The sequence below is a fragment of the Calonectris borealis genome, chromosome 3, assembly GCF_964195595.1.
Source record: "Calonectris borealis chromosome 3, bCalBor7.hap1.2, whole genome shotgun sequence".
NCBI classification, from domain to species: Eukaryota; Metazoa; Chordata; class Aves; order Procellariiformes; family Procellariidae; genus Calonectris; species Calonectris borealis.
This window is the reverse complement of record NC_134314.1, coordinates 88,398-114,494: the sequence shown is the minus strand read 5'-3', so window position 1 is coordinate 114,494 and position 26,097 is coordinate 88,398. Positions and strand designations below refer to the sequence as shown.

At 53.9% G+C, this 26,097-nt stretch overlaps 2 long non-coding RNA genes across 5 annotated transcripts; one reads left to right on the top strand and one right to left on the bottom strand.

Annotated features, from left to right (window-relative positions):
- The first annotated feature begins 1,241 nt into the window (after nt 1-1,241).
- LOC142079958 (uncharacterized) lies at nt 1,242-21,681 on the top strand. Of its 4 annotated transcripts, XR_012672830.1 has the most exons (7): nt 1,242-1,322; nt 3,032-3,090; nt 3,948-4,071; nt 20,331-20,394; nt 20,889-20,949; nt 21,055-21,289; nt 21,638-21,681. It is a non-coding gene; the product is annotated as an uncharacterized LOC142079958 (long non-coding RNA). The 4 variants fall into 4 exon arrangements; XR_012672827.1 differs by lacking the exons at nt 1,242-1,322; nt 3,032-3,090 and having other exon boundaries at nt 3,725-4,071; XR_012672829.1 differs by lacking the exons at nt 1,242-1,322; nt 3,032-3,090 and having other exon boundaries at nt 3,725-4,071; nt 20,328-20,394.
- Nucleotides 21,054-25,669, bottom strand: LOC142079959 (uncharacterized). The gene is made up of 2 exons (XR_012672831.1): nt 25,639-25,669; nt 21,054-21,147 (listed from the first exon to the last, which is right to left on the bottom strand). It is a non-coding gene; the product is annotated as an uncharacterized LOC142079959 (long non-coding RNA).
- Nucleotides 25,670-26,097: the final 428 nt, after the last annotated feature.

Genomic DNA, 26,097 nt, shown 5'->3' with positions numbered 1-26,097 from the left:
TCAGGGCGGGTGGGGGCTCCCCTCCTCCCCAGGGAACCCCCCCAACCTGTCCAGGGCACCCTCTGCCACCTCCCCAGCGTCCAATCACCGTAACAGGGTCTGACCCTGGGATCCCGCTGGTTAACGTCAGCTCCAAGAATAGGTTCCTCATTACTCCTGGATTAGTTCTTAGGTGCCAGCTCGAGCTGGGTGCCTCCAGAGAGGGACCCCTACCCCGGATCGCCCTCCTTGCACACCTGCACCCGTTGCAGGAGGGTCCACGCACACCATGGGAGCCACGGGGGAACTGGAGGCGACCTCGAGGCTGCTCAGCAGCAGTTAAAACACCCCAGTGGTTTCAGGCACCGGCTGTTTTGCTCCCGAACCCAAGGGTACTGCCGAGAAAAATAACCACCACTGTCACACGAGAGTCCTGCACAATCACCACCGTCGCACAAGGGTCCCCGTGCACCTGCCCGCCATTGCACGAGGGTCCCCTGCACACCAACCAATTGCATAAGGGTCTTCCTACACTGCCCCCCCCATTGCACGGGGGTCTCCACACACCGACCCCCCGTTGCGCAAGGGTCCCCACACAATCACCACCGTTGCACGGGGGTCCCTGCACCGCACAAGGCGCCGTGCGCGTGCGTACTTCCGGGGCGGGGACTACAACTCCCGGCGTGCCCCCCGCGGGCGGCCCGGAGGAGTCGCGCGCTGATTGGCTGCGGAGGATATTTCAACGGGGCGCGCGGCGGGGTTTGCAACCAGGCGGTGGCGGCGTCCCGGAGGGGGCCGGGGAGTGGCGCTAGGGGGGGGCGGGCCGGGCTGTGCGTCCCAGAGGGGCCAGGGAGTGGGGCTTGGGGGATTGTGTGCCCTAGATGCGCTGAGGAGTGGGGCTGTGTGCCCTAGGCGGGCTGGGGAGTGGGGCTGGGGGGTGCTGCGGTCCCCCAAGGAGCTGGGGAGTGGGGCTGTGGGTCCTGGCGGGACTTGAGAGTGGGGCTTGGGGCTCCCAGGGGGCTGGAAAATGGTGTGGGTCGGGTGCTGTGAGCACCGGGGTTCCTGGGGCTGGGAGGCGCTTGCAAACACCGGGGAGGGGCTGCGAGCATGGGGGGGCACAAGGGTTGCACCAGAGTCCGTGCACGATCACCTCCATTGTACGGGTGTCGATGTACAGCCAGCCGCGCCGTACGATGCGCCGTGCGCATGCGCACTCTCGGGACGAGGACTACAACTCCCGGCGTGCCCCGCGCGGGCGGGCGGGTGGAGCCGCGCGCTGATGGGCTGCGGAGGGTATTTCAACGGGGCGCGCGGCGGGCTCTGCACCGAGGCGGCGGCGCAGCGTGAGTGTGAGGGGCCGCGGGCCTGGGGAGCCGAGGAGTGGGGCTGTGGCGGGGGGCGGTACTGCAGGCTCCGGGGACGGAGGCTGGGGGGGCTCCAGGCGGGGGAGGGGCTGTGAGCATCTGGGGAGCGGGGCTGGAGGGGGGTCTGTGTGCCCTAGGGGGGCCGTGCAGTGGGGCCGGGGCGGGGGGGCGGGGTGGGCGCTGTGTGCAAACAGACCCCCCCTGCGAGTCCCCACTGTCGCCCCGTGGGGCCGGGGACCCCCCAGCCCTCCCTGCAGGCAAGCGGGCAGCCTGTAGGCAATGGAGGCCGCCCACCCCAGCGAGGTGCTCGAGTCTGGGGGTTTCACGGGCCGAGTCGAGGGAGGAGCTGCTGGAGAGAGGGCTTAGAAACGGCCTTCTGCCCCCGAAACTGCTGGAGCATTTGAAGGGGAGGGACAGGTCCACCCCAGGGCCCCAAGGGGAAGCCCTCGGAGCAGGGACTTGGGGTTGTTCCAGGAGCAAAAGCTGGTCCCAGCCAGCTCTGCTCTGCTCCCCCGGCACCGGGATCGGACCTTTCAGCCCCGTTTCTGCCCCAAGCATCACACAAGCGCTTGCCCTCCCCGGGGGCATCTTTGGGCTTTGAGAACAGGCGCAGCAGCTGGGGTTTTGGGCTCAGAAATGGGCACTAAGTGAGCTGGTTTGGGGGCCTAAAGCAGAAGCTGGTTTGGCCGTTTGTGCGGGGGATGGGGTGGGAGGGCATTGGGGGCTGCAGGGGAAAGCAGGGGGTGGGCAGGGTGCGTGGACCCTCCCCGGGGGGGGTGTCTGGTCCTGCTGGACCCCAAAGTGCGGGAGGCCGGCATGCACCAGGCCAAACTCAACGTCTGCGGTGGTCTCCGGGGGGAAGAGGAAGAGGTGGTCTCTGCTTTTCAGACCCCGCACGCCCTCTTCGAGTCCAGCTCTTCCTTGTCGACTGCTTAGAATAGTTATTAACTAATTAGTTGTACAAACTAATTAATATATATACAATGTACAACTATGATATTTAATCCTAATAGTCAAATTTTGACAGCGATTGATTTACGACCTTGTCAAAAGCCCAGGCTGTTGCAAATAGCTGGAGCTTGTAAGGAGAAGGAGCTGAAATCAATGGGAGCTTCAGTGCAGAGCTGGAGCTTCAATTAGCCAGAACCGTAGCAAGCGGGAGCTGGAACGAGACGGGGTGTCCGCTGTCTGGGGCATGCCTTAGCCAGAGGCAAGATTACCAGCAGCTGTAACGAGCGGGAGCTGCGATTCGCTGGAGTGTCTATTTGCCGGTGCATCCGTCAGCCAGACTGCACTCCCAGCACGGCTGAAGAGCAGCCAGGCGCAGGCAGGGCTGTCCCCAGCTCGGAGCTCCATGCGGCAGGGAGGCGAGTTGTCCTTCTGCCAGCGGGGAGCCCGGGCTCTTCCCTCGGGGATTAAATCCACGCCACGCGTGGATCCACCCTCTTTGCATGGAGGGTCGCTCCCGGTCCCATTCACGAGGGCTGAAGTGAGATGGGGGTTTCCCGGGGGGCAGGCGGCAGCACGAGGCAGCGGTGTCTCCCCGGTACCCAGCAAAGGGGACAGAAACCGGCCGGCTGGAGCTCCCGGGGTGCACAGCCCGGCCCCGCACGGCAGAATCCTTCCCTGGGTTTTCACGTTGGCTGGGTGTGACAAACAGGTTCATTTTGTGCCTCCTCTTTTCCCAGCGTCACCTTCTGCGTCATGTGAAGAAAATCCTGCGTGGTTGACGCTGCTTGCTGCTCAGGTGATGGCACGTGTGGGGCTGGAGGAGCGGGGAGAAACATTGGCGCGTTCAAGGACGCTGCAGGTGCTCCACGTCAAACCCAGGGAAAAGGCAAATTTGCTGCCAGTGCAGAAAAGCTGATGAACAATTGCCATTAACAGAGCATGCCTCGTTCCTGCATCGGTCCCTGGGTAGTTACGAGTGTTTTCCTTTCAGGTAAAAGAATGAACTTTCATCTACGATAAATTAAGAGCTGCCTGTGACCTTGTTTAGGGTCGAGTGTTTCTCTTCTGTTTGTTCATACTGATTTTATGGGCAGGTTGGAAATAGCCTTTTATTTTTCTATGCATAACTCAATTTTTAGTAACATGTGGTGTCAGGATAGTTGATTTTTAAGCACCTAGGTAACACTAGAAATGTAATGAATGAAACACGATGGAAACTGATATTTAAACTTGATTTTTACTTGATATTTTTTTTCATTAGAGTGTTGATGGCATGTTGTCCTGTGGCTCAATCCACATTCTGTTGAGTGGAGTCCTCAATCTAGGACTTTTAAGGAAAAAAGTTTGTCTTTCCAAAAAAGGGCTAGTCATTCATAGGGTCGAGGTATAGACTTGGAGAGCCGCTTAAGTACGTGATCAGAATGAAAGCCAAATGTCGCTTCATGTTGCTGCTGTTGGTCTTCGCTTTCATTAATTTCCCCGCTGCTCCGTCATGGTTGGGAGCTCTGAATCATCATTTTTTTCCCTCCCTAACGCATTTTTCTCCCCAAGGAGAGGCTACGTTTAAAAGCTACTTAGTTTCCTCACAAATGCATCAATCAATAAAACGGAGTTATGATTCTTAAAACCACAAAAATGACACCAGTCTTACAGATCTGGACTGTTTCTGAACACGTGTTCATCACATGCAGATGTCATTGGGATACAGATCATCTGCACTTCATGCTCTGACGAGACGATCAGCTGAGACAGGGACGAGCTCCAAAAGAAAAAAAAGGTACAACGTCAAGGTTTTGTTTTGTTGTTGGTTTTTGTGGGTTTTTTTGTGTTTGTCGTTTTTTGGGTTTTTTTTGAGTGCGATGTTGACTGGTGGCAGCCTGCAGAGCTCTCTTGCTGCCTGACCTCTCCTTTCCTTCTCTGTCACTCCTCTTTCGTGGCTGTAATTTTCACTTGGGTAGTTTTAGAAGAGCAATTTAGTTCCTTGCCTGTGTAAACGCGCTGGTAATACCTGGAAGGTAAATGCGTTGAACCAGTAGCGAATAACTTGGCTACAAGTAGAATTTCTGAAGGAAGAACAATGACAACAGGAAGCAAGTACCGAGTTACCCCAAATTTGTGTGCGTCAAACACATCAAAGTTTTATTGCCAAACATTGTTTGGCAATGTGTTCCAAATGGCTCATTTTAAAACAACTGCAGTTTTAAAAGATCTTGACCGTTTGGAGAAACGGCCTGGAAAAAAGGATTCCTCTTTTGCAGCGAGTTCACAAGGACGGATGGGTTGCCGTACTCTTTAACAAAAATACTCAACTTGGGACGTATAGGGTGAGGAAATCACGGCTCTACTTAGGCTTGAGAAAATGTATGTCGGTATCTGTGCCTGTCACCTGCGCGTCTCTAGGAAAGTGAGTTCTAGCGAAACTAAAGCTGCCAGTGAGCCAAAAAAAGGGCACGGTTGTCTAAAACATGCAAAAGCTCTAGTGGCCTGTCTCAACAACTGCACCAAAGGTGATGCAAAATACTTTTTCCTCCACTCAGTTGTAGTCTTCACAGAAAAGGAAGCTTTGTGCTAAACGTTTTTTTTTTGGGTTTTTTCTTTTTTTTTTTTTCCCTCTCAGCAGAATGTCAACGGCCACCATTTCGCCACGGTCGCCCTTTCTTCTGCCATGAAAGTACGAGACAGATGGAAAGGATCCGTAGTGGTCTGCAAGTACAAGGTATGCCTGTGATATGTGTCTGCATTTTTCCTAAGGTGCCTGTAGTATGGACTTTACAGTTAACGTTAAGAATGTGGCAACTCTCCTTCTATATAATTTTTTAATATGAAATATTTTAACACAAATACTAAAAATAAAGAAGGTCTGTTCTGGAGCGTGGTACGCCTATGCAAAGCTTGCTTCCCTCCGTCTATTTTCTCTTCCTGCAAGCACAGTCTTCTGTTTCTGTGCGCTTGCTATGAAAGGGTGCTGTGAAAATAATGTTGGACTAGAAGAGGAAAGGAACTGTTTGTAAGAGTTCGGATGTTCGGGAGAAACAGGCTTTGTTTTCACGATAAAAGCTTTATGCTTTTTCAGTCAGTCAGTGTTTAAAATACCTTACAGGAGCACTCGAAAACCTTACTGAGATACTAGCATCTGTGGTAAAAGCAATCAAGGTCAAAGAAGAGGCGTGGACAACACTGGACAAATCGGTGTCGCTTCGGTGCGTTTTCCAGGCTTTCCCAAGGAGCGTTAGCAGCCTCGTAACTAGCGACAGAGAGTCCCGATGTGTTTTACTGCTTCTATCATGTCCTTTTTCCTTAACCTACAGTGTGTAATTTTGACTTCAGTGGGAAAGAGATTTTCCAGAATGGAAATCTTTCTTATTCAAAGGAGTTGCCTTTTATGAACTTCCCATCAGAATGGATCTTCACAGATGACGTGCTTGGCAGTAGAAGTCATCTGCAAGGAGAGTTTTCGCTCTCTCTGGAAAAAAAAAAAAAAGGAGTAAGTCGATTTCCTTGCAAAGACCTAAGCGCAGCACGTCTTCCAATAGTCGATGTATCGCTGATCTTTGGTTCTCCGGTGTAACAGTCGAGATATCATAAAAACGTGTTCCTCCGCACGCTTGGGTACAGCCAACAGCATTAGCAAATCTGCCAATCCTTTTTGGTAGCCTTACGCATTGCAGCACCTCCCGCAAAAAAGTAAAACCATACGGGAGATCTCTTATCTGGCTGATTTCTCTATCATAAATGGAATTTGAAAAAGAAAGTTAAAATTGTATAATTTACAAACTGACTTGCATTGTTTAAACTGCAACTGCCAAATAGCTGTAGCATATAATTTATTAGGTGTATTTAAGCAGTTAGGTAGTTGTTCTAAATGTTTAAAAAGAGAGGCAACTGAACGTTACGGGGTTTTTTTCCCAATCTTTTGGCAGAGTGCTCTGAAGTACTTTATTTCTGTCTCGCTTTTGACGGCGCGTTTCCCCAGCAGTTCGGTAGCATCAGTCTCGGCGCAGCTGGCCAGGCGTCCCTCCTAGTCATGTAACACACGTAAAACCCCTGATCAAACGATAGCTGTGTATTTTGGAGGTAGATAATTTAACGGTATGAATTCACAGCTATGCAATTTAAATTAATGCAAAAGGAAAATAAAATATTTTTATAGTATAAGTCGTCTTCTTGTACGTATATAAACGTACGTGCACCTTTTTAGCATAAAATGAATTGCTGAGATTTGTTCTTTCTTTTTCATTTTACTCTTCAAAGTTTTACACTTCACTTTCAGCTTTATCGGCCAAGCAAGCGAGATGCGCAGCAGCAGCAGCAGCACAAGGGCTGGAGCTGCGGCAGCGGATCCGTGAGCGTAGATGCTGATTACGGCGCGCCCTTGTCCTGCAGCCTCACGGGGTTATCTCCCTGCAGCGGTGGTGTAAGGAAGGGACGAGGCGTTTTCCGACACCAGCGAGAGCGTTTACTTCTCTGCTAAGAACGTGTTCAAAATCGTGTCAATTAGTCTGAATGCTGATTGGGGGGGTGATGATGTCATTTGGGGCACCCCAACATCACCGGGGGGGTGATGATGCTGTGGAGGAGCAGGTGAGGGGGGAATGGGGGGTCATGGGGGGGGGGGTCTTCCCCCAAAAAGGGGGTCACAGCCCAAAAATGCCTGAAAATTCACGGGGGTGGGGGGGTGGTGTTCAAAAATTTTTAAAAACTGTAAATATATGTGTGAGGCCTTGAAATAGAGAAAAATCTCTCCTTGTTATATATATTGAAAAATAATATTCATTTATATGTATAAAAGGATTTCAAAATAAGAGCCTCTATCTGCCCTATTATATAAAGGATTTTAGAGTATAAAAAAATTCGAAAGATGTATATAGGGTTTTAAAAAAAATAACTCATGTATATATAAATTAAAAAATAAAGGACTTCCAAATGCAAAAAGGATGATATATTTTATATATGAAGGAATTTAAAATAGAAAAAAAGTCTGAATAGATATTGCTATCTACACTTACTACGTGTTACACAGAGAGTCTAAATAGATACTATATGTAATCCAACAGATGATATATAAGTGTAAATAGATATCTAAGTCTAAAATCTAAGTCTCTAAAGATAGAGGTGTAAATATATGTAAGTGTAATTAGAGAAGTCTGTAAAGACATTTAGTGTCAAAACATGTAAGTCAACAGATATATAGTCTGAGCAGGTATTATATATAATACGTGGGAAATAGGGGGGTGTAAGTGAAACATAAATATATTCACTAAATATATATATGTACATGTAAATACATTAAGCGTAAATGTCTATGATAGATAAGGTTTTTAAAATGCAAAGAAACCCTGTTTATGGAAAGGATTTAAAAAGCGCTTTCAAAAGCTGCCTCTTCCCTGTTCTCCTTTTCCGCCTTTTCCCATTCCTGATTTGGGGCCAGTTCCCCCAACAGGGACTTTCCCCTGCAGGGCCATGCACACAGAGCGGGACCTGCCGCCATGGCATAAAAATACCACAAAACCCCTGATTCAAGGTTTGCAAGGGCTGAAAAAAAAAAAACCCACAATTTTTTGGGGAAAATACCCAACTTGAAGCTCCTGGGAAAGCCAAATCCACCTGGATTTGGGCAGCCAGAAAGCAAAAAAAACCCCCATTTTCATGCACAAAACCAAAAGCAAAAAATCACCAGTTTTTGTTGTGAAAAAGCGTTGAAAAACCTCCAAATGGAATGTTTTGGAAAAGGAAAAAACCCCAATTTTTATATTATAGAAAAGCAAAACCGCCCCCAATTTGGGGAAGATTTGGGGTGAAACACGAGCCATTTGAGGGGCATCGCTCGTGGTTATCCAGTGCGGGTCAGTTATCGGGAACGGATTATCTGTTGCGGGTCATCCCAGGTGAGTTATCTGCTGTGGATGGTCCCGGGTGGACCCCCTGGTGTAGGTCATCCCCACGCATGTCCCCCCACGCATGTTTCTACCCACACACGCCCCTCCCAGTGTCCGCCCCCCCTTTCCCATGCGAGGTTTTTCCCCCGTGCGAGGTTTTCCCTGTGACGCGCCCCCCGTATCCCCTGCCCTCCTACCTCGTGCCCGCACTGCCCTCCTCTCTCCTCTCCCTCCTCCCACCCCCCGTGTTCCGCACTGCCTCCCCGTTACCCCTCTGCCCCGGACCCCTGGGGTGCTGCCTGCCCCGCCAACCTGCCCGTTGCCCCCCGCCCAAACTCTGGCACCCCCCTCCCGCTCCCCCGCCCCCCACTCCCACCCCGCTCTCCCTCCTGCGTTTTGGGTTTGTGCTGCAAACGGCGTCGGTGACGCGGGGCTGCGTGAGTTCCCGCTGCGCAGCGCTTGCACGGCACCGGGGGCTGTGCTGCTCCTCGCCCCGCCCTGCCGGCGAGCGGGCTGGGGGTGCGCGAGGGCCTGGGAGGGGGCACCGCTGGGAGAGCTGACCCCGGCGGACTCAGGGGATGTTCCAGACCCTGTGACGTCAGGAAATAAAACTCGGGGGGCGGTTGGCGGGGGGGCCGCTGCTGGGCTGCGGCTGGCTGGGCGTCGGTCGGTTGGTGGTGAGCAATTGTTTCCATTTGTACCGCTTGTCTGTCTGGGGTTTTTCTCTCTGTTGTTTTTTTTTTTCCCCCTTTTCCTTACAAGTGGAGTTTTTTCACTTTTGCCCTCCCAATTCTCTCCCCCCTCCCACTGAGGGGGGAGCGAGTGAGCGGTTGTGTGGTGCTGAGTTGCCGGCTGGGATTAAACCACGGCACAAGGTGAGTTGCAAGCCCTGCCTGGCTAAACGCTTTAGGCTCTCCGCGTTATTCCTGCCATCTTGCCCTCCTTGTTCTTTCCTGCTGCTTTCAAGTGCCTTGTGCTCCAGCAGCAGGCTGGGAAGGAGGGTTGTGGCAGGAGCTGCAGCACCCTGTGACTCCTTCTCAGGCTGCTAGCTTTGCCCTTTGTATGGGCTGCCGAGGTCGTCGGCTCCGCAGGGGCCACAGGCAGCCTGCAGAGCTTGACGCCAAGCCGTTCCTTTCCCCTCTGCGCAGCAGCCGTTCTGCCGCTGCTACAGGCAGCCACTCACTCGAGGGCGAGGGGCTGGGATGACGACAGGCTGCTGCACGCTTCAGTCGAACTAAGACGCCGTTCTCTGGGGAGCCGGTGCAAGGAGAGCTCAGGTCCGTTCTGTACTGCCGATGGCTCTTCACAAGGGAAGCGTGCTCTGGTTTTAGCAGAAAAAGGTGTCGGACACAGGCAGCCACCTATCACTGTGCACAGCTCAGCTATTTGGCAGGGGTCTTGCTTGTTCAAGTAGAGGTGTATTCTTCGCCTTGCAGTCTTGATGGCAAAACAATCGGGGGTTCAAGCTACAAAAGCCTTTTGACATCGGAGCGAGATGGCAGCTAGGTTTCTACCAGCACCGTACTTAGCTGTGTTGCTAGCTGAAAATGGCTCGCGGGCCAGGAGATGTGCAGAGGGGTCTAAAATAAAGAAACCAAGTGTTGAAGTGATTGTTTCAAGGAGGCAAATTAGGCAGCTAAAGGAACCGAGCTGCTCACCTGTCACATTGGCAGAACAGCCCCTCCAGCCCACTAAGTGCTGCGTGTTGCAGGCAGCAAAGTGCAACTGTGACGCTTGATGGCAGGAGCGGCAAGGACTGCAGAGCTACGCGCCCTGTACAGAGCAAGGATGGAACCTGCCGGGCTCTACGGTCATCTGCTGAGGACGCCTAATACACCAACAGGCCTCTTGGCTTTCCCTGCTTCATTTCTAATTACTTTGCACGCTGGAGGGCAGGGTGGTAAGTGACGTCGTGCAGTGTCTCTCCTCCAAGTGGCAAGCCCTGCGTGTGTGCAGGATGAGGAGAGCAGAGTGCTGATAGCACAGAGGCGAGGAAAGGTGCAAACACCGCAACAAAGCCCCAGGACCACCAGCGTATCGCTCGTTTGCAGGTCAGCCACTGGCACCGGGTCTGCTCAGAAGCGCGGTTTCCTGATGGACATAGCTGCCCCTCCCCTGCTCTCAGGGTGTCACCCGTGTGGCCTTATTTTTTTTAAATCTCTCTCCAGCATCTGTTGAGTCGCCGCTGTCACTCCCACAACCCCGATGCCACCTGCAGACCCAGACAGCGATCCCTGGGGCTTCCTCCGGGTTAGAAAGAAACCTGTTCCACAGGTTCCCTGTGCTGCTTCTCCTCCCCGGGTAATGGGCTGGGGGGCACGGGCAGAAACAACCACGGGACTTGTAAAGCGGCCAAAGGGAAAGGACTGAAATGCTGGAGCCACCGGGTGCTTTTTGGTACAGAGGCGATGAAGATTAGTGCCCGGGCCGCGAGTGGGAAAAGGGCAGGGAAATCTAAGCCCAGTACCGCCAGTAAGCAGTTACCGTCTTTCGATGGTACGAATTGGGCGGAGAGAAGGGGAAAGGGCCGGTGAGGCGACGGTGGCACCCGGCGGGCGGAATTCGGTACTGCAGCTCTTGAGCCGCGCATGCGCGGTCGCGCGCCTTTCTTGGCTCGCTGCTGCCACCGTGCGACCAAAACTGGGTACTGCCGCCCTTGAGCAGCGCATGCGCAGTGGCGCGCTCTCCTTTGTTCGCTGCTGCCACCGTGCGACCAGAAATCGGTACTGCAGCTCTTGAGCCGCGCATGCGCAGTGGCGCGCTTTCTTTTGCTCGCTGCTGCCACCGAGCGACGAAAATTCGGTACTGCAGCTCTTGAGCCGCGCATGCGCAGTGGCGCGCTTTTCTTTGCTCGCTGCTGCCACCGTGCGACCAAAACTGGGTACTGCAGCTGTTGAGCGGCGCATGCGCAGTGGCGCGCTTTTCTTTGCTCGCTGCTGCCACCGTGCGACCAGAATTCGGTACTGCAGCTCTTGAGCCGCGCATGCGCAGTGGCGCGCTTTCCTTTGCTCGCTGCTGCCTCCGAGCGACCAAAACCGGGTACTGCAGCTGTTGAGCCGCGCATGCGCAGTGGCGAGCCTTTCTTTGCTCGTTGCTGCCACCGTGCGACCAGAATTCGGTACTGCAGCCTCTGATCTGCGCATGCGCAGTGGCGCGCCTTTCTTTGCTCGCTGCTGCCACCGAGCGATGAAAATTCGGTACTGCGGCTCGGGAGGCGCGCATGCGCAGTGGCGCGCTTTTCTTTGCTCGCTACTGCCACCGAGCGACCAGAATTCGGTACTGCAGGTCGGGACCCGCGCATGCGCAGTGGCGCGCTTTCCTTTACTCGCTGCTGCCACCGAGCGACCAAAACCGGGTACTGCAGCTCGGGAGACGCGCATGCGCAGTGGTGCGCTTTTCTTTGCTCGCTGCTGCCACCGTGCGACCAGAATTCGGTACTGCAGGTCGGGAGCCGCGCATGCGCAGTGGCGCGCTTTCCTTTGCTCGCTGCTGCCACCGTGCGACCAAAATTGGGTACTGCAGCTCTTGAGCCGCGCATGCGCGGTGGCGCCCCCCTTCTCCGCGCTGCCGTCCGCCGGTAACGGCAATGCCGTACTGTGGTGCCTGCGGGGTGATACCGCCGCGTTCGTTGCTTCGTCCCGGTAAGGAAACGCCGCTGCCGCCCCACGTGCGCGGTGCCGGCGGGCGCTGGGCGCGCAAAGCGCGGAACTGCAGCGCCGGTGCCGCCCCCGTGCACGCGCCGCCCGGCGGCTGCTCGCTGCTGCCGCCCCGTGGCCGAATCGCGGTACTGCAGCGCCGGCACCGCTCAGGTGCGCAGCGGCGCCGCCGCCGCCGCCTTCGCTGCTGCCGCCCCGAAGCCGAAGCGTGGTCCTGCAGCCCGGCGTTCGCGCGCCGGCTCTGGCCCCTCCATGCGCCGTCCCCATCCCGGTGCATTCGTCATCCCGGGTGGCAACAGTTAGGGTGCCCCCCCCCCGCATGCCAGCACCCCCAAGAGTGTCGACGTGTCCCAGTGCTGTCCCCATCCGTGGGGCAGCTCCCCGTCCCCTGTCCCTGCGGCTGGTGGTTGGGCTCTGTGTTCCCCCAATAAAACACGGGGACGAAGGGGACCCCTGGGGACAGGGGGTGGAGACCCCCAGAGAGTGGGCTGTGCTGCCGTCGCTCCTTGGTGCTGGCCCTGCTTGTCCCCCGTCCCCCCAGCGGTGACGAGCTCCGGGCCACTGGCAGGGACCGTCACCTTCCCCCCATGCCGGTTGCCACCAGCGACAGGGACAGCGATGCCCCCCTTCCCCCCCGCCACATACACGGTTGTGCAGGGGCACAGGCCCCCCCCCCGTCAGGTGGACACGCTGGGGACACCATCTGCCCCAGGGGTGTTTGGGAGCTGCAGGATGCCGGGTCCCCCCTGCCCAAGCCCTGCAGACCCAGGTGGAGCACAGGCATCCCCCAGCCCTGTCTCCGCGTGGCCGTGGGTCGGTGCTGCCGTTGCGTGGCCAGCGGCTGGGAGGACACAGCTCCTGCCGGCTGGGGCCAGAGGAGCCCGGCAGCCTGGGGACCCCTGGGAAGGGCTGGCTGTGGTGGGGACTTGGCGCCCAGGGCCCAGGGCACCCCAGAGACCCGACAACAAGGTGCAGCATGAACTATTTTATTACCTGTGCAGCATCCATGAGTGAGTCCCCATTGTTCCCATCCTGGTCCCCCAGTGGGTCGGGGTCCCAGCTGCCCCTGGGGGTGGCTGCAGGTGTGGGGGGTGGGATCCCTTCTCCCCGTGGTGCCCCCCACCTCCCCAGGGTCATCCCTCCCAGTCTCAACCCCCCACATGGTGTCCCCAATCTCCCAAGAAACACCTCTGTCCCCAAATGTCCCCCTACCCCACACCCAGGGTCCCTCTCGGACCCCAGGATTCCCCCCCCGTCCCATCCCAAGCCCCCCCCCCATCCCCATGGTCACCCCCAGCCCTGAGACACACCCCCCCCCCTCCTCTCAGCACGGCAGGTGCCTGGGGAGATGCTGGGAAGAGCCGGCACCGCCATTTAGGGGTCCCGCTGACCCTCATCCCCCCTAAAGTCTTGCACCATGCTCTGCTCCTTGGGGGGAGTGCCCACAGTCAGGGCGGGTGGGGGCTCCCCTCCTCCCCAGGGAACCCCCCCAACCTGTCCAGGGCACCCTCTGCCACCTCCCCAGCGTCCAATCACCGTAACAGGGTCTGACCCTGGGATCCCGCTGGTTAACGTCAGCTCCAAGAATAGGTTCCTCATTACTCCTGGATTAGTTCTTAGGTGCCAGCTCGAGCTGGGTGCCTCCAGAGAGGGACCCCTACCCCGGATCGCCCTCCTTGCACACCTGCACCCGTTGCAGGAGGGTCCACGCACACCATGGGAGCCATGTGAGAACCAGAGGCAACCTCGAGGCTGCTCAGCAGCAGTCAAAAAACTGTTATAAATGACTTAGTCCCAAACAGGATTCCAATTTAAGTTTACAATTTATTAAACGAATAGAGGCAAGCAAACAGCGCTGGGTGTGCCGGGAGTCTCCGCTCCACCAGGACACACACCATAACGCGGCACTCATCATAAATATATACAGTAAAACATTACATATTCATATAATTTTGTAATATGCCTATACATATGCATGACCTGTCCCAGCTTCATATTAAAATGAGTTCCAAAAGTCATTTACATAGTCCAAGCATGCGCAGTAAAATTAGGGTTAGGGTCTTTTCCTCTCCGGTGGTTGTTCATAGTCGTCTTCACTGTGTCCGTTAGTTGAACTCTGGGCTTCCTTTGTCTATATATGGTCATTCAATTAACTCATCTGTTCCTCGACTCTTGGAACGTAACGGGGCATTGGGTTATCTTGTCCTTTAACACTTATCCCTTCACAGTTGTTTATTGTTAGTGATTTACATAGGACACTATCTCATCACAGCTGTTACATAGGAGGCCTAACGAGCCAGCTCAAGGCCTGTCCGCTCTTATCAAGTGGGAGGATGTACCATGGTAAAATCTCAGTCAGGAATTGTTACTTAATTTATGGCTTAGGCTAGACAATGGCTCTGTTATTAACCCTTAAGTGTTAGTTCCCTCTGTCAATCCCCCCTTTTCTAAAAAGTTAGTAAATTAATTTACTATACCAGAATGTTCACTAAGTAGTTTTTGCAAGAAGCAGGAACTATATACATACTATATACATTAACCACTCTGCTAGACTTAGGCTTGTGGTCATACAAGGGAATGTAGGACAGAAGGTCACACTTCATCACACGAATCAGATTAACATATTTCACAACACCCCAGTGGTTTTAGACACCGGCTGTTTTGCTCCTGAACCCAAGAGAAAAATAACCACCACTGTCACACGAGGGTCCTGCACAGTCACCACCGTCGCACAAGGGTGCCCGTGCACCTGCCCGCCATTGCATGAGGGTCCCCTGCACACCAACCAATTGCATAAGGGTCTTCCTGCACTGCCCCCCCATTGCACGGGGGTCTCCACACACCAACCCCCCGTTGCGCAAGGGTCCCTGCACAATCAACATCGTTACACGGGGGTCCCTGCACAGCCTGCACGAGTGTCCCTGCACCGCACAAGGCGCCGTGCGCGTGCGCACTTCCGGGGCGGGGACTACAACTCCCGGCGTGCCCCCCGCAGACGGCCCGGAGGAGCCGCGCGCTGATGGGCTGCGGAGGCTATTTCAACAGGGCGCGCGGCGGCGGCGGCGGCGTCAGTCTGAGGTGCTGCGGGCACGGCGGGCTGAGGGGAGACCTGCAGGCTCCGGGGAGGGGGACTGGGGGAGCGCCGGGCCAGGGAGAGGCTGCGAGCATCTGGGGAGTGGGGAAGTGGGGCTGGGGGGGGCTGTGCGTCCCGGGGGGGCCGGGGAGTGGGGCTTGGGGGGCTGTGTGCCCTAGATGCGCTGAGGAGTGGGGCTGTGTGTCCTATGGAGGCTGGGGAGTGGGGCTTGGCGGGGCTGCGGTGCCTCAAGGAGCTGGGGAATGGGGCTGTGGGTCCTGGCGGGACTTGAGAATGGGGCTTGGGGCTCCCAGGGGGCTGAAAAATGGTGTGGGTCGGGTGCTGTGAGCACCGGGGGTCCTGGGGCTGGGAGGTGCTTGCAAACACCGGGGAGGGGCTGCGAGCATGGGGGGGCACAAGGGTTGCACCAGGGTTGGTGCACGATCACCTCCATTGTACGGGTGTCGATGTAGAGGCAGCCGCGCTGCACGAGGCGCCGTGCGGATGCGCGGTCCCGGGGCGGGGACTACAACTCCCGGCGTGCCCCGCGCGGGCGGGCGGGTGGAGCCGCGCGCTGATTGGCTGCGGAGGGTATTTCAACGGGGCGCGCGGCGGGGTGTGCACCGAGGCGGCGGTGCAGCGTGAGTGTGAGGGGCCGCGGGCCCGGGGAGCCGAGGAGTGGGGCTGTGGTGGGGGGGGCGGTCCTGCAGGCTCCGGGGACGGGGGCTGGGGGGGCTCCAGGCGGGGGAGGGGCTGTGAGCATCTGGGGAGTGTGTGGGGGGGGGGGGGGTCTGTGTGCCCTAGAGGGGCCGCGCAGTGGGGCCGGGGCGGGGGGGCGGGGGGGGCGCTGTGTGCAAACAGACCCCCCCTGCGGGTCCCCACTGTCGCCCCGTGGGGCCGGGGACCCCCCAGCCCTCCCTGCAGGCAGACGGGCAGCCTGTAGGCAATGGAGGCCGCCCGACCCAGCAAGGTGCTCGAGTCTGGGGGTTTCACGGGCCGAGTCAAGGGAGGAGCTGCTGGAGAGAGGGCTTAGAAACGGCCTTCTGCCCCCGAAACTGCTGGAGCATTTGAAGGGGAGGGACAGGTCCACCCCAGGGCCCCAAGGGGAAGACCTCAGAGCAGGGACTTGGGGTTGTTCCAGGAGCAAAAGCTGGTCCCAGCCAGCTCTGCTCTGCTCCCCCGGCACCGGGATCAGACCTTTCAGACCCGTTTCTGCCTGAAGCATCACTCACATCACACAAAAGCGCTTGCCCTCCCCGGGGGCATCTTTGGGACTTGAGAACAGGCGCAGCGCTGGGTTTTTGGGCTCAGAAATGGGCGCCAAGTGAGCTGGTTTGGGAGCCCAAAGCAGAAGCCGGTTTGGCCGTTTGTGCGGGGGGCTGGGAGGGCATTGGGGGCTGCGGGGGAAAGCAGGGGGTGGGCAGGGTGCGTGGACCCTCCCCGGGGGGGGTGTCTGGTACTGCTGGACCCCAAAGTGCGGGAGGCCGGCATGCACCAGGCTCAACTCAACGTCTGCGGTGGTCTCCGGGGGGAAGAGATGGTCTCTGCTTTTCAGACCCCGCACGCCCTCTTCGAGTCCAGCTCTTGCTTGTCGACTGCTTAGAATAGTTATTAACTAATTAGTCGTACAAACTAATTAATGTTTATTCAATGTACAACTATGATATTTTATCCTAATAGTCGAGTTTTGACAGCGATTGGTTTACGACCTTGTCAAAAGCCCAGGCTGTTGCAAATAGCTGGAGCTTGTAAGGAGAAGGAGCTGAAATCAACGGTGCAGAGCTGGAGCTTCAATTAGCCAGAACCGTAGCAAGCGGGAGCTGGAACGAGACGGGGTGTCCGCTGTCTGGGGCATGCCTTAGCCAGAGGCAAAATTACCAGCAGCTGTAACGAGCAGGAGCTGCGATTCGCTGGAGTGTCTGTTTGCCGGAGCATCCGTCGGCCAGTGTGAACTCCCAGCACGGCTGAAGAGCAGCCAGGCGCAGGCAGGGCTGTCCCCAGTTCGGAGCTCCGAGCGGCAGGGAGGCGAGTTGTCCTTCTGCCAGCAGGGAGCCCGGCCTCTTCCCTCGGGGATTAAATCCACGCCACGCATGGATCCGCTCTCTTTGCGTGGAGGGTCTCTCCCGTTCCCGAGGGCTGAAGTGAGGTGGGGGTCGCCCGGCTCTCCCCGGGGGGCAGGCGGCAGCACGAGGCGGCGGTGTCTCCCCGGTACCTGGCAAAGGGGAGAGAAACCGTCCGGCTGGAGCTCCCAGGGTGCACAGCCCGGCCCCGCACGGCAGAATCCTTCCCTGGGTTTTCACCGTTGGCTGGGTGTGACAAACAGGTTCATTTTGTGCTTCCTCTTTTCCCAGCGTCACCTTCTGCGTAATGTGAAGAAAATCCTGCGTGGTTGACGCTGCTTGCTGCTCAGGTGATGGCACGTGTGGGGCCGGGGGAGCGGGGAGAAACATTGGCGCGTTCAAGGATGCTGCAGGTGCTCCACGTCAAACCCAGGGAAAAGGCAATTTGCTGCCGGCGTAGAAAAGCTGACGAACAATTGCCATTAACAGAGCGTGCCTTGTTCCTGAATCGGTCCCTGGGTAGTTACGAATGTTTTCCTTTCAGGGAAAAGAATGAGCTTTCATCTACGATAAATTAAGAGCTGCCTGTGACCTTGTTTAGGGTTAAGTGTTTCTCTTTTGTTTGTTCATACTGATTTTATGGGCAGGTTGGAAATAGCCTTTTATTTTTATACGCGTAACTCAATTTGTAGTACTACGTGGTGTCAGGATAGTGAATTTTGGAGCACCCAGGTACCACTAGAAACGTAATGAAAGAGACACGATGGAAACTGATATTTAAACTTGATTTTTACTTGATTTTTTTTTCATTAAAATGTTGATGGTATGTTGTCCTGTGGCTCAATCCATGTTCTGTTCAGTGGAGTCTTCAATCTAGGACTTTTAAGGAAAAAAGTTGGTCCTTCCAAAAAAGGGCTAGTCGTTCATAGGCTCGAGGCATAGACTTGGAGAGCCGCTTAAGTACGTGATCAGAATTAAAGCCAAATGTCGCTTCGTGTTGCTGCTGTTGGCCTTCACTTTCGTTAATTTCCCCGCTGCTCCGTCATGGTTGGGAGCTCTGAATCATCATTTTTTTCCCTCCCTAACGCATTTTTCTCCCCAAGGAGAGGCTACGTTTAAAAGTTACTTAGTTTCCTCGCAAATGCATTGGTCAATAAAATGGAGTTATGATTCTTGGAACCACACAAATGACACCAGTCTTATAGATCTGGACTGTTTCTGAACACGTGTTCATCACATGCAGATGTCATCGGGTTACGGATCATTTGCACTTCGTGCTCTGACGAGACAATCTGCTGAGACAGGGACGAGCTCCAAAAGAACAAAAAGGTACAACGTCAAGGTTTTGTTTTGTTGTTGGTTTTTGTGGGCTGTTTGTGTTTGTGTGTGTGTTGTGTTTTTTTTTTTTTTTTTTAAAAGAGTGCGATGTTGACTGGTGGCAGCCTGCAGAGCTCTCTTGCTGCCTGACCTCTCCTTTTCTTCTCTGTCACTCCTCTTTCGTGGCTGTAATTTTCACTCGGGTAGTTTTAGAAGAGCGATTTAGTTCCTTGCCTAATGTATGTAAATGTGCTGGTAATACCTGGAAGGTAAATGCTTGAACCGGTAGCGAATAACTTGGCTACAAGTAGAATTTCTGAAGGAAGAACAACGACAACAGGAAGCAAGTAGCGAGTTACCCCAAATTTGTGTGTGTCAAACACATCAAAGTTTTATTGCCAAACATTGTTTGGCAATGTGTTCCAAATGGCTCGTTTTGGTAAACATAAATTTTCAGGAAGTTCAGGGTTGTGTGTGGAAAAACGTGCCCCTCTGTCTAGGTGTCCTGCTACGTAAATAGCATCAGTCAGTAGCACATCCAGCGGCAGGGCTGCTGTTCCCTGCTCTCGATATTGCCGTAGTAGTGTTGTGATATTTCGACCTAAGAGGCGGGTTTAGGAATGGAAGGAGAATGCCTGCGTTCTGTAAGGGCTACGAATGCCGACCCTTTTCTCTGCCTGCTGCTTTCCTGTGCGCGAGATGAAACTCCCTTGTTCCCGGTCGAAATATTTCTGAAGCTGTCGCTGCTGTGGGTTTGCAATGTGCGTTACTGCGTTTTTGTAGAGTTCTAGTTACGGATCGTTTCTGCCGCGGCAAAGTGTCAAGATACAGTTTTCAGTTTAAAGCTTCAGAAGCTGCATTCGCTGAAATCGGCGTAGGTGAAGCTGGTTGTTGTGGTTTAACCCGACAGGCAGCTAAACACCACGCAGCTGCCCGCTCGCTCCCCCTGCCCCCAAAGTGGGGTGGGGGGAGAGAATTGGAAAAAAAAGTGAAGTTCGTGGGGTGAGGTAAAGACAGTTTAATGGGACAGAACAGGAAGGGGAAACAATCATAACGATAAAAGAATATACAAAATAAGCGGCGCACAATGCGATTGCTCACCGCCCGCCGACTGATGCCCAGCCGGTCCCCGAGCGGCAGTTGCCGCCCCCGGCCAACTCCCCCAGCTTATGTACTGAGCACGACGTCATGTGGTACGGACTGTCCCTTTGGCCGGTTTGGGTCATCTGTCCTGGCTAAGGTCCCTCCCAGCTTCTCGCTGGCAGGGCATGAGAAGCTGAAAAGTCCCCGACTAGCGTAAGCGCTACTTAGCCACAACTAAAACATCAGCGTGTTATCCACGTTTTTCTCGTCCTAAATCTAAAACACAGCGCTATACCAGTTACCAGGAAGAGAATTAACTCTATCCCAGCCGAAACCAGGACACTGGTCTTGCGCATGATCCCGCTGTGCTCGCAGGGGTGCTCAGTGGCTCCTCATCAAAACAGCGAGGTGTGTGAGGACGTCCGTAGGGTACGCTTGGGGTCTGGGGGCGTTATGTATTTTTGCTGTTGGAAGACGGAATAGAGCGTGTGGCTGTTAAATCTAACGACGGTCGAAGGTTGGGAGGGACCCTGAGCAGGTTTGGTGGCACAACTGCAGTTTTCAAAGATCTCGACCGTTTGGAGAAACGGCCTGGAAAAAAGGATTCCTCTTTTGCAGCGAGTTCGCGAGGATGGATGGGTTGCCGTACTCTTTAACAAAAATACTCAACTTGGGACGTATCGGGTGAGGAAATCGCGGCTCTACTTAGGCTTGAGAAAACGTACGTAGGTATCTGTGCCTGTCACCTGCGCGTCTCTAGGAAAGTGAGTTCTAGCGAAACTAAAGCTGCCAATGAGCCAAAAAAAAGGCACGGTTGTCTAAAACATGCAGAAGCTCTAGTGGCCTGTCTCAACAACTGCACCAAAGGTGATGCAAAATACTTTCTCCTCCACTCAGTTGTAGTCTTCACAGAAAAGGAAGCTTTGTGCTAAACGTTTGGGTTTTTTTTTTTTTGCCTTTCCTCTCAGCAGAATGTCAACTGCTGTGAAAGTACGAGACGGATGGAAAGGATCCATAGTGGTCTGCAAGTACAAGGTATGCCTGTGATATTTGTCTGCATTTTTCCTAAGGTGCTTGTAGCATGGACTTCACAGTTAACACAAAGAATGTGGCAGCTCTCCTTCTATATGATTTTTTAACATGAAATATTTTAACACAAATACTAAAAATAAAGGTCTGTTCTGGAGCGTGGTACGCCTATGCAAAGCTTGCTTCCCTCCGTCTGTTTTCTCTTCCTGCAAGCAGAGTCTTCTGTTTCTGTGCGCTTGCTATGAAAGGGTGCTGTGAAAATAATGTTGGACTAGAAGATGAAAGGAACTGTTTGTAAGAGTTCGGATGTTCGGGAGAAACAGGCTTTGTTTCCACGATAAAAGCTTTATGCTTTTTCAGTCAGTAAGTGTTTAAAATACCTTACAGGAGCACTCGAAAACCTTACTGAGATACTAGCATCTGTGGTAAAAGCAATCAAGGTCAAAGAAGAGGCGTGGACAACACTGGACAAATCGGCGTCGCTTCAGTGCGTTTTCCAGGCTTTCCCGAGAAGCGGTAGCAGCCTCGTAACTAGCGACAGAGTCTCCTGATGTGGTTTTGGTGAGTTACTGCTTCTATCATGTCCTTTTTCCTTAACCTGCAGCGTGTAATTTTGACTTCGGTTGGAAAGAGATTTTCCAGAATGGAAATCTTTCTCATTCAAAGGAGTTGCCTTTTATGAACTTCCCATCAGAATGGATCTTCAGAGATGACGTGCTTGGCAGTAGAAGTCATCCGCAAGGAGACTTTTCACTCTCTCTGGAAAAAAAAAAGGGGTAAGCCGATTTCCTTGCAAAGACCCAAGCGCAGCACATCTTCCAATAGTCGACGTACGGCTGATCTTTGGTTCTCGGGTGTAACGGTCGAGAGATCGTAAAGACGCGTTCCCCCGCACGCTTGGGTACAGCCAACAGCATTAGCAAACCTGCCAGTCCTTTTTGGTAGCCTTATGTATTGCAGCACTGGGGATTTGATATTCCCCACCACCTGCCCTCCACCTCCCCCCAAAAAAAAGTAAAACCATACGGGAGATCTCTTATCTCACTGATTTTTCTATCATAAATGAAATTTTAAAAAGAAAGTTAAAATTGTATAATTTCCAAACTGACTTGCATTGTTTAAACTGCAACTGCCAAATAGCTGTAGCGTATAATTTATTAGGTGTGCTTAAGCAGTTGGGTAGTTGCTCTAAATGTTTAAAAAGAGAGGCAACTGCACGTTACGGGCTTTTTTCCCGATCTTTTGGCAGAGTGCTCTGAAGTCCTTTATTTCTGTCTCGCTTTCGACGGCGCGAGCTGGCCAGGCGTCCCTCCTAGTCATGTCACACACGCAAAACCCCTGGTCAAACGATAGCTGTGTAGTTTGGAGGTAGATAATTTAACGGTATGAATTCACAGCTACGCAATTTCAATTAACGCAAAAGGAAAATCAAATATTTTTCTAGTATAAGTTGTCTTATTGTACGTATGTAAGCGTACGCGCACCTTTTTAGCATAAAATGAATTGCTGAGATTTGTTCTTTCTTCTTCATTTTACTCTTCAAAGTTTTACACTTCACTTTCAGCTTTATCGGCCAAGCGAGCGAGATGCGCAGCAGCAGCAGCAGCAGCGCAAGGGCTGGAGCTGCGGCGGTGGATCCGTGAGCGCAGATGCTGATTACGGCGCGCCCTTGTCCTGCAGCCTCACGGGATTATCTCCCTGCAGTGGTGCTGTAAGGAAGGGACGAGGCGTTTTCCGACACCAGCGAGAGCGTTTACTTCTCTGCGAAGAACGTGTTCAGAATTGTGTCAATTAGTCTTCACGCTGATTTTAAGCGTTCGAATCGCTCGAGCTTTTAAAGGCCACGTTGTATTTCGAGCTGACCCATTTGCCTGGCATCCTCCTTTAGCTCAACTACTGCCCCATCCCTGTCCTGGTTCCAGCTGGGACAGGGTTAACTTTCTTCCCAGTAGCTTGGGGGGTGTGCTGTGTTTTGGGTTCGGTGTGAAAGGAGCGTTGATGGCCCATTGATGCTTTGGCTGTTGCTGGGTGATGCTTGCACCGGGAGGGGGGAGCACAGCCGGGGTGGTGGACCCAGCTGGCCAATGGGGTATTCTATACCATGTGACATCATGCTCAGGATAAAAACCGGGGGCGGGGGGGGCTCGCCCCCTGTTCGTGACATGCGGTAGGCGGTCGGTGAGTGGTTGTGTTGTGCATTGCGTGTTTTGTGTATTCTGTTATTGTTATTCTCATTGTTATTATTACTGTTCTACTTAGTTTTATTTCAATTATGAAACTGTTTTTATCTCAACCCGGGAGCTTTCCTACTTGTGCCCTCCCGATTCTCTCCCCCATCCCACCGGGGGGGGGTGATCGAGCGGCTGCGTGGAGTTTATTTTTTGCTGGCTGGGGTTAAACCACGACAATCCCTTATCCTGACTGAATTCCTCTGCTGCCTTCGGTGCTGTTTTTTTAATGTGCTGAAATATCCATTGGGATTTTTGTTTTTCAGATGCCTCGCTGTGAGCGTCCCGTGGTGCTCAGGAGAGACCCCCGGCCCAGGTTTGCCTGCCGGTCGTTGGGCGTGCTGAGGGTAAGGGGCCAGCTGCCAGCCTGCGGGATGGGGGCTGGGGGGACTGCAAGCATTTGGGGGGGCCGCCCCTCCTTTATCTTTCGAGCAGAGCCCCCCTTTTTGGTGGGGGTGCGTACATACATACGTAAACGGCATTATTAAAGTAACGAGCTGCCGCTTGGGGCCGTTTCCATTGTGTTGTACCTTTTTGGGGGCTGAATAAAAAGGGGGGTTGGGGAGCCTGGAGGGGTGATGATGTCATTTGGGGCACCCCAACATCACCGACGGGCTGATGATGCCGTGGAGGAGCAGGTGAGTGGGGAATGGGGGGTCCCTCCCCAAAAAGGGGGTCACAGCCCAAGAATGCCTGAAAATTCATGGGGGGGGGGTCAAAAATTTTTAAAAATTGTAAATATATCTGCGAGGCCTCGAAATAGAGAAAAATCTCTCCTTGCTCTATATATTGAAAAATATTATTCGTTTATATGTATAAAAGGATTTCAAAATAGGAACCTATATCTGCCCTATTATATAAAGGATTTTAGAGTATCAAAAAATGCGAAAGACGTATATAGGGTTTTAAAATACAAAAATAACTCACGTCTCTATAAATTAAAAAAGAAAGAACTTCCAAATGCAAAAAGGATGATATATTTTATATATGAAGGAATTTAAAATAGAAAAAAGTCTGATTAGATATCGCTATCTACGCTTATTACGTGTTACATAGAGTCTAAATAGACATTATATGTAATCTAAGAGATGATATATAAGTGTAAATAGATATCTAAGTCTAAAATCTAAGTCTATAAAGACACAGGTGTAAATATATGTAAGTGTAAATAGAGAAGTGTATAAAGACATTTAAGTGTCAAAATATGTAAGTCAACAGATCCATAGTCTGAGCAGGTATTATACATAAGTGGGAAATAGGGGGGTATAAGTGAAACATAAATGTATTCACTAAATATATATAGAGAGGTATGTGTAAATACATTAGGTGTAAATGTCTATGATAGATAAGGTTTTTAAAATGCAAAGAAACCCTGTTTATAGAAAGGATTTAAAAACTCTTCACCCCACCCCCCTGAAACGCCTCTCTGCTGAAGATATAAAAGCGCTTTCAAAAGCTGCCTCTTCCCTGTTCTCCTTTTCCACCTTTTCCCATCCTGATTGGGGGCCAGTTCCCCCAACGGGGACTTTCCCCTGCAGGGCCGTGCATACAGAGCGGGACCTGCCGCCATGGCCTAAAAATACCACAAACCCCCTAATTCGGGGCCTGCAAGGGGTGGGAAGAACAAAGCCCGCAATTTTGGGGTAAAAATACCCAACTTGGAGCTCCTGGGAAAGCCAAATCCGCCTGGATTTGGGCAGCCGGAAAGCAAAAAAACCCCCATTTTCATGCGCAAAACAAAAAAGCAAAAATCACCAATTTTTGTTGTGAAAAAGCGTTGAAAAACCTCCAAATGGAATATTTTGGAAAAGGAAAAAACCCCAATTTTGATATTATGGAAAAGCAAAAAACCCCCCAATTTGGGGAAGATTTGGGGTGAAACACCAGCCATTTGAGGGGCATCGCTGTTAACCCCTCTGCCCCGGACCGCTGGGGTGCTGCCTGCCCCGACAACCTGGCAACCTGCTGCCTTGCCCCCCGCCCAAACTCTGGCACCCCCCTCCCGCTCCCCCGCCCCCCACTCCCACCCCGCTCTCCCTCCTGCGTTTTGGGTTTGTGCTGCAAACGGCGTCGGTGACGCGGGGCTGCGTGAGTTCCCGCTGAGCAGCGCTTGCACCGCGCCGGGGGCTGTGCTGCTCCTCGCCCCGCCCTGCCGGCGAGCGGGCTGGGGGTGCGCGAGGGCCTGGGAGGGGGCACCGCTGGGAGAGCTGACCCCGGCGGACTCAGGGGATGTTCCAGACCCTGTGACGTCAGGAAATAAAACTCGGGGGGCGGTTGGCGGGGGGGCCGCTGCTGGGCTGCGGCTGGCTGGGCATCGGTCGGTTGGTGGTGAGCAATTGTTTTCATTTGTACCGCTTGTCTGTCTGGGGTTTTTCTCTCTGTTGGGTTCCCCCCCCCCCCTTTTCCTCACAAGGGGAGTTTTTTCACTTTTGCCCTTCCAATTCTCTCCCACCTCCCACTGAGGGGGGAGCGAGTGAGCGGTTGTGTGGTGCCGAGTTGCCAGCTGGGATTCAACCACGGCACAAGGTGAGTTGCAAGCCCTGCTGGCTAAACGCTTTAGGCTCTCCGCGTTATTCCTGCCATCTTGCGAGGCCCTCCTTGTTCTTTCCTGCTGCTTTCAAGTGCCTTGTGCTCCAGCAGCAGGCTGGGAAGGAGGGTTGTGGCAGGAGCTGCTGCACCCTGTGACTCCTTCTCAGGCTGCTAGCTTCGCCCTTTGTATGGGCTGCCGAGGTCGTCGGCTCCGCAGGGGCCACAGGCAGCCCGCAGAGCTTGACGCCAAGCTATTCCTTTCCGCCTGTGAGCATCTGGGAAGGGGGGCTGCGGACCCCCGAGGGGGCCGAGGAGTGGGGCTGTGCATCCCGGGGGGGCCGGGGAGTGGGGCTGGGGAGGGGGCTGTGAGCCCTAGGGGGGCGGGGGAGGGGCTGGAGGACTTCCGGACCATAGAGACGGCCGTCGAGGCCAGAGAGTACAGCTGGAGGACTGCTGGACCATCGAGACGGAAGTCCAGACGCATAGAACGTACCTGGGGGACTTCCGCACCACAGAGCGCAATGTCCGGGCTAGAGAGTACAGCTGGAGGACTTCTGGACCATCGAGACGGTCGTCCGGACCATAGAGAGCAGCGTCCGGACCAGAGTGTGCAGCTGGAGGACTCCCGGACCATAGAGAGCAAAGTGTGGCCTAGAGAGTACACCCGGAGGACTCCCGGACCATAGAGAGCAAAGTCTGGCCTAGAGAGTACAGCTGGAGGACTCCCCGACCATAGAGACGGGAGCCAGACCAGAGAGTACACCTGGAGGACTCCCGGACCATCGAGATCAAGGTCCCGCAAGGAGCTGGGGAGTGCGGCTGTGGGTCCTGGCGGGACTTGAGAATGGGGCTCCCAGTGGGCTGGAAAATGGTGTGGTCGGGTGCTGTGACCACCGGGGGTCCGGGGGCTGGGAAGTGCTTGCAAACACCGGGGAGGGGCTGCGAGCCGTGC